Here is an 8509-nt window from a genome sequence, read left to right as displayed (position 1 = left end):
GAAAAAACAGAAACTGGCACTGGCACTGGGCGCACTAGGCTCTAGGTTAATAGGTTAGTCCCAAAAATCATATAAAATAGCATATAAAACATCCAAGATGGATAATATAATAGCATGGAACAATCAAAAATTATAGATACGTTGGAGACGTATCAAGCATCCCCAAGCTTAATTCCTGCTCGTCCTCGAGTAGGTAAATGATAAAAACAGAATTTTTGATGTGGAATGCTACCTAACATATTTATCAATGTAATCTGCTCTATTGTGGCAAGAATATTCAGATCCATAAGATTCAAAACAAAAGTTTAATATTGACATAAAAACAATAATACTTCAAGCACACGAACAAAGCAATCATGTCTTCTCAAAATAACATGGCCAAAGAAAGCTATCCCTACAAAATCATATAGTCTGGCTATGCTCTATCTTCATCACACAAAATATTTAAATCATGCACAACCCCGGTTTCAGCCAAGAAATTGTTTCATACTTTAGTATTCTCAAACTTTTTCAACTTTCACGCAATACATGAGCGTGAGCCATGGACATAGCACTATAGGTGGAATAGAATGGTGGTTGTGGAGAAGACAAAAGGAGAAGATAGTATCACATCAACTAGGCATATCAACGGTCTATGGAGATGCCCATCAATAGATATCAATGTGAGTGAGTAGGGATTGCCATGCACGGATGCACTAGAGCTATAAGTATATGAAAGCTCAAAAAGAAACTAAGTGGGTGTGCAACCAACTTGCTTGCTCATGAAGACCTAGGGCATTTGAGGAAGCCCATCATTGGAATATACAAGCCAAATTCTATAATGAAAATTCCCACTAGTATATGAAAGTGACAACATAGGAGACTCTCTATCATGAAGATCATGGTGCTACTTTGAAGCACAAGTGTGGTAAAAGGATAGTAGCATTGCCCCTTCTCTTTTTTTCTCTCTTTTTTTTTCTTTTGGGCCTCTCTTTTTTGGCCTCTTTTTTTATTATTTTTCATTTCGCCGAGTCTCAACCCGACTTGTGGGGGAATCATAGTCTCCATCATCATTTCCTTACTGAGACAGTGCTGTAATAATGATGATCATCACACTTTCATTTACTTACAACTCAAGAATTACAACTCAATACTTAGAACAAAATATGACTCTATATGAATGCCTCTGGCAGTGTACCGGGATGTGCAATGACTCAAAGTGACATGTATGAAAGAATTATGAAAGGTGGCTTTGCCACAAATACGATGTCAACTACATGATCACGCAAAGCAATATGACAATGATGAAGCGTGTCATAATAAATGGAACGGTGGAAAGTTGCGTGGCAATATATCTTGGAATGGCTATGGAAATGCCATAATAGGTAGGTATGGTGGCTGTCTTAAGGAAGGTATATGGTGGGTGTATGGTACCGGCGAAAGTTGCGCGGCACAAGAGAGGCTAGCAATGGTGGAAGGGTGAGAGTGCATATAATCCATGGACTCAACATTAGTCATAAAGAACTCATATACTTATTGCAAAAATATATTAGTCATCAAAACAAAGTACTACGCGCATGCTCCTAGAGGAAGGGTTGGTAGGAGTTAACCATCGCGTGATCCCGACCTCCACTCATAAGGAAGACAATCAATAAATAAATCATGCTCCAACTTCATCACATAACGGTTCACCATACGTGCATGCTACGGAATCACAAACTTTAACACAAGTATCTCTCAAATTCACAATTACTCCACTAGCATGACTCTAATATCACCATCTTCATATCTCAAAACAATCATAAAGAATCAAACTTCTCATAGTATTCAATGCACTTTATATGAAAGTTTTTATTATATCCCTCTTGGATGCCTATCATATTAGGACTAAATTTATAACCAAAGCAAATTACCATGCTGTTTAAGACTATCAAAGTAATATAAGTGAAGCATGAGAATTCATCAATTTCTTCAAAATAAAACCACCGTCATGCTCTAAAAAGATATAAGTGAAGCACTAGAGCAAATGGCAAACTACTCCGAAAGATATAAGTGAAGATCAATGAGTAGTCGAATAATTATGCAACTATGTGAAGACTCTCTAAAATTTAAGAATTTCAGATCTTGGTATTTTATTCAAACAGCAAGCAAAACAAAATAAAATAAAATGACGCTCCAAGCAAAACACATATCATGTGGTGAATAAAAATATAGCTCCAAGTAAGGTTACCGATGAACGAAGACGAAAGAGGGGATGCCTTCCGGGGCATCCCCAAGCTTAGGCTCTTGGTTGTCCTTGAATATTACCTTGGGGTGCCTTGGGCATCCCCAAGCTTAGGCTCTTGCCACTCCTTATTCCATAGTCCATCGAATCTTTACCCAAAACTTGAAAACTTCACAACACAAAACTCAACAGAAAACTCGTAAGCTCCGTTAGTATAAGGAAATAAAATCACCACTTTTGGTACTGTTGTGAACTCATTCTTTATTTATATTGGTGTAATATCTACTGTATTCCAACTTCTCTATGGTTCATACCCTCCGATACTACTCATAGATTCATCAAAATAAGCAAACAACACATAGAAAACAGAATCTGTCAAAAACAGAACAGTCTGTAGTAATCTGTAACTCTCGAATACATCTGTAACTCCAAAAATTCTGAAATAAATTGGTGGACGTGAGGAATTTGTCTATTAATCTTCTGCAAAAAGAATCAACTTAAAAGCACTCTTCTGTAAAAAATGACAGCTAATCTCGTGAGCGCAAAGTTTCTGTTTTTTACAGCAAGATCACATTAACTTTCACCCAAGTCTTCCCAAAGGTTATACTTGGCACTTTATTGAAAAAAAGCTATAAAACATGATTAATACAGTAGCTTAATCATGTGGACACACAAAAACAGTAGGGGTAAATATTGGGTTGTCTCCCAACAAGCGCTTTTCTTTAATGCCTTTTTAGCTAGGCATGACGATTTCAATGATGCTCACATAAAAGATAAGAATTGAAACATAAAGAGAGCATCATGAAGAATATGACTAACACATTTAAGACTAACCCACTTCCTATGCATAGAGATTTTGTGAGCAAACAATTTATGGGAACAAGAATCAACTAGCATAGGAAGACAAAACAAGCATACCTTCGAAACTTTTAACACATAGAGAGGAAACTTGATATTATTGCAATTCCTACAAGCATATATTCCTCCCTCATAATAATTTTCAGTAGCATCATGAATAAATTCAACAATATAACCATCACATAAAGCATTCTTTTCATGATCTACAAGCATAGAAAATTTACTACTCTCCACATAAGCAAAAATCTTCTCATTTGGAATAGTGGGACTATCATAAGAAACTCGAATTCTATAAATTGTTTCCACATTAAAAGAGTAATGTTCAGAAAAAGGGTAATCATAATCATGACAAGTTTTGTAAATATAATCATCACTACTTTTTATAACATAAGTATCATCACAATAAACATCATAAGTAGCAACTTTGTTCTCATCATAATCAATTGAAACCTCTTCCAAGATAGTGGAATCATTACTAAATGAAGTCATGACCTCTCCAAATCCACTTTTATAATTATCACAATAAGATTCAACATCCTCCAAAATAGTGGGTCCATTACTTCCTAAAGTTGACACTCTTCCAAACCCACTTTCATCAATATAATCATCATAAATAGGAGGCATGCTATCATCATAATAAATTTGCTCATCAAAACTTGGGAGACTAAAAATATCATCTTCATTAAACATAGCATCCTCAAGCTTGGGCCTTTTCATATCATAAGCATAATCACTCTCATCATTAATAGTATGGATAGCACCAATAGTATAGGAATTATCATCATCACAATGAGTAATAGGAGCAACATCATTTGGGAGGGATACCTTTTTACCTTTGCTTCTCCGTCTTTTCTTTTTCTTCTTCGCATCATGTGTGGGTTTAATCCTCTTTTTGGAGCTCCTTATTAATGAGATTGGTTGAATAGAAAGCTCCTCCTCATTACCTGATTCATCATAAGAAAGAATAGGAGGATATTGGGAAATCTCTTCCCTTTCATTAGTATTCTCTTCATCTTCTATTTGTTTTCTTGTCTTTATGTAATTGGCAATATAAGGATTTTCAATGCAATTCACTTCACAATACATATAAATTTCCTCTAGATCAAAATCAAGAACTTTATGTAGAACAAATTCGGGAAGATCATTAGTTAGACGTTTCATTTGTTCATTACGATGCGCAAGGGAAATCAAGTCATCACAATTTTTGGACACGATTCGATCATGAAACAATTTGCATTGGAGATTTAAATGATCACGTTCATTGCAAAGTTCACAAGGATGGCAAAGAAATTTTAAATTTTCAGCACAAGCATCTAGCCTCTCTTGCAACCATTTAGTTTCTAAATACTTATGCCTCTTGCAAAATCTATCTTCCCTATTTGGTGTGTGCTTGCAAGCTCTATGCACTCCACAAAAATTGACACGTATAAGAGATATTTTTATCATGACTAGTGCAATCATCATTAGTACTCTGGATATTCAAAGAGTTCATACTAACAACATTGCAATCATGCTCATCATTCAAAGATTTTATGCCAAACATTTATTGAATTCTTCTTCTAACACTTTGGCACAATTATCGGAATCCTTATTTTCACGAAAGACATTAAAAAGATGCAGCATATGAGGCACCCTCAATTCCATTTTCTTTTTGTAGTTTTCTTTTATAAACTAACTAGTGATAAAACAAGAAACTAAAAGATTCGATTGCAAGATCTAAAGATATACCTTCAAGCACTAACCTCCCCGGCAAGGGCGCCAGAAAAGAGCTTGATGTCTACTACACAACCTTCTTCTTGTAGACGTTGTTGGGCCTCCAAGTGCAGAGGTTTGTAGGACAGTAGCAAATTTCCCTCAAGTGGATGACCTAAGGTTTATCAATCCGTGGGAGGCGTAGGATGAAGATGGTCTCTCTCAAACAACCCTGCAACCAAATAACAAAGAGTCTCTTGTGTCCCCAATACACCCAATACAATGCTAAATTGTATAGGTGCACTAGTTCGGCGAAGAGATGGTGATACAAGTGCAATATGGATGGTAGATATAGGTTTTATAATCTGAAATTATAAAAACAGCAAGGTAACTAATGATAAAAGTGAGCGAAAACGGTATTGCAATGCATTGAAACAAGGCCTAGGGTTCATACTTTCACTAGTGCAAGTTCTCTCAACAAGGATAACATAATTAGATCATATAACTATCCCTCAACATGCAACAAAGAGTCACTCCAAAGTCACTAATAGCGGAGAACAAACGAAGAGATTATTGTAGGGTACGAAACCACCTCAAAGTTATTCTTTCCGATCAATCCATTGGGCTATTCCTATAAGTGTCACATACAGCCCTAGAGTTCGTAGTAACATAACACGTTAAGACACAAATCAACCAAAACCCTAATGTCACCTAGATACTCCAATGTCACCTCAAGTATCCGCGGGTATGATTATACGATATGCATCACACAATCTCAGATTCATCTATTCAACCAACACAAAGAACTTCAAAGAGTGCCCCAAAGTTTCTACCGGAGAGTCAAGACGAAAACGTGTGCCAACCCCTTATGCATAGATTCCCAAGGTCACGGAACCCGCAAGTTGATCACCAAAACATACATCAAGTGAATCAATAGAATACCCCATTTTCACCACAGGTATCCCATGCTAGACATACATCAAGTGTTCTCAAATCCTTAAAGACTCAATCCGATAAGATAACTTCAAAGGGAAAACTCAATCCATTACAAGAAGGTAGAAGGGGAGAAACATCATAAGATCCAACTATAGCAGCAAAGCTCGCGGTACATCAAGATCATGCCAAATCAAGAACACGAGAGAGAGAGAGAGAGAGAGAGAGAGAGAGAGAGAGATCTACTGGTACATACCCTCATCCCCGAGGGTGAACTACTCCCTCCTCGTCATGGAGAGCGTCGGGATGATGAAGATGGCCACCGGTGATGATTCCCCCCTCCGGCAGGGTGCCGGAATAGGGTCCCGATTGGTTTTTGGTGGCTACAGAGGCTTGCGGCGGCGGAACTCCCGATCCAGGTTTCTTTTCGGGGGTTTCTGTATTTATAGGAATTTTTGGCGTCGATCTCATGTCAGGGGGGTCTCTGAGTCATCCATGAGGCAGGGGGCGCGCCCAGGGGGGTAGGGCGTGCCCTCCACCCTCGTGGATGCCTCGAGACTCTTCTGGCCCAACTATTTTACTCCGGGGGCTTCTTTTGGTCCATAAAAAATCATCAAAAATTGGCACATCAATTGGACTCCGTTTGGTATTCCTTTTCTATAAAACTCAAAAACAAGGAAAAAACAGAAACTAGCACTGGGCTCTAGGTTAATAGGTTAGTCCCAAAAATCATATAAAATAGCATATAAATGCATATAAAACATCCAAGATGTATAATATAATAGCATGGAACAATCAAAAATTATAGAGACGTTGGAGACGTATCACTTGTGCGTAGATTTTTTTTTGTTTTCCATGCAACGATTCCCAACAACAACATGTAATCAACACTACTAGCAACCCATAGGTACCAATCTGAGGTTTGAGACAAAGATTTATACAAGAGATGAAATAGGGTTTGGAGATGAGATGGTGCTAGTGAAGATGTCGATGGAGATGAGTCCTCCCATTATGAGAGGAGCGTTGGTGATGATGATGGCTTCGATTTCCCCCTCCCGGAGGGAAGTACCCCCGGTGGAATCGCTCCGTCGGAAAGCAAAAGATATATGTGAAGTGCAAAGAGTATTCTATAAATCAACCAAGGACTATCTCATACCAGCATGGAGAAAGGAAAAAACAAACACAAAATACACTCCAAGAATTTTCGCATATCATGTGAACAAATAAAAAATGAGACATACCTATAATTGTTGAGGAAGAAAGATGGGATGCCTCCTGAGGCATCCCCAAGCTTAGACGCTCGAGTCTCCTTGAATATTTACTTAGGGCCTTGGTCATCCCCAAGCTTGAACTCTTGCCTCTCCTTATTCTCGTCATATCGATGCCTCCTCGGTGTTCCAATACTTCATGCACACAAAACTTAACCAAACTTTTAAGAGGGGTGAGTACATATAACATCAAATCCCATCATGTCTTGCTGTAAAAATATTGTATAATTATAATACATACATTACCTATTGTATGCTAACACAATTCTAATGCTCCCACATCAATGAGGCTTGGCAAAGTTCTAAACACAAGCAGATAAAGAAACTATAACAGCAATCTGTGAAAATAAGATAGTTTGTAAAGATGCAGATGGTAAATATACTTATTAACTCCAAAAATTCTGAACAATTAGGACATAGTAAACAATTTGTATAGAAGTAATGGGTAAAAATTGCATGATTTTTCCACTTTCCAGTAAAATATGAAAATTTAAAAACTACAGGAAAAGTTTTTTATTTTTGCATTGCACATACCAAACAAGCAATTTAAACACCCTAAAGGTAAATCTTGGTGCATTATTTTTATAATATAATGAATTTGTACAAGGTGCTGATTATTTTTGATGAAAAGTTTCCGTAATCAAGGTTCACAAAGTTTCCATGGGCATGAACAAAGTTCAAGGCTAGCCCCCACTTCCACATTGCTCATTCGTCTCACTTTCACTTTTCTTTATGAAATAGTTTTAGGTTCCCCTCTATATATTTTTTGTTTTAAAACTTTTGAAAAGCATACAAAAAAATAAAATGACTCTCTAAAACTTTCACGTTGTCTTCTAGGTAGCGATTTATTTAAAGTTGTTAAGCTAGGCATAAAGTGCTCAAGTAATCAATCCAATCGAATCCCAAGGTATATGAAACAATGATTTATAATTTAGTAGTGAGCACAAAGCAACATATATCATAGAACAACGGAGTCTAACTCTCTTCCTATGCATCGGCATGTCATAAAAGAACTACTCATGATCACCAAGTAAATGCCAATGCATAGTATAAACAGTTTCTCGCAATTTTATCATACTAGAAACATAGAGAGGTGGGGATGTAGTTCCTCTCTAATACTAATTGCAAGTAGGATCAGCAAGCACATGCACATTATATCCATCAAAATCATCGTGTGTAACGATAAGACGCAACCCATCAATATAAGCCTTAATAAGTGCAAACTTCTCCGATATAGTGTAGTTGGGAGAATTAAAAAAGATAACAGGACTATCATGTGTGGGTGCAATAGTAACGATTTCATGTTTAACATAAGAAACTATAGAAAAATTACCTCCATAAGCATCATTCATATTGGCATCATGGCCACAAGCATAGTAAGCATCAAGTTCATTAAAAAGGGATGTTTCAAACGAATCTAAGGGACCATAGCATTTATCCTTCGGTCAGCACGAAGAGAAATTAAACAATGTATGGTTTGAAGAGTTACTCTCATTAGAAGGTGGGCACGGGTAGCTAATCCGCTCTTTCTCCTTTTGTCCTTCGCTTTGCTCCT

The sequence above is a fragment of the Triticum aestivum genome, chromosome 4D (genome assembly GCF_018294505.1).
Source record: "Triticum aestivum cultivar Chinese Spring chromosome 4D, IWGSC CS RefSeq v2.1, whole genome shotgun sequence".
Lineage (NCBI taxonomy): Eukaryota > Viridiplantae > Streptophyta > Magnoliopsida > Poales > Poaceae > Triticum > Triticum aestivum.
This window is presented reverse-complemented; position numbering follows the sequence as displayed.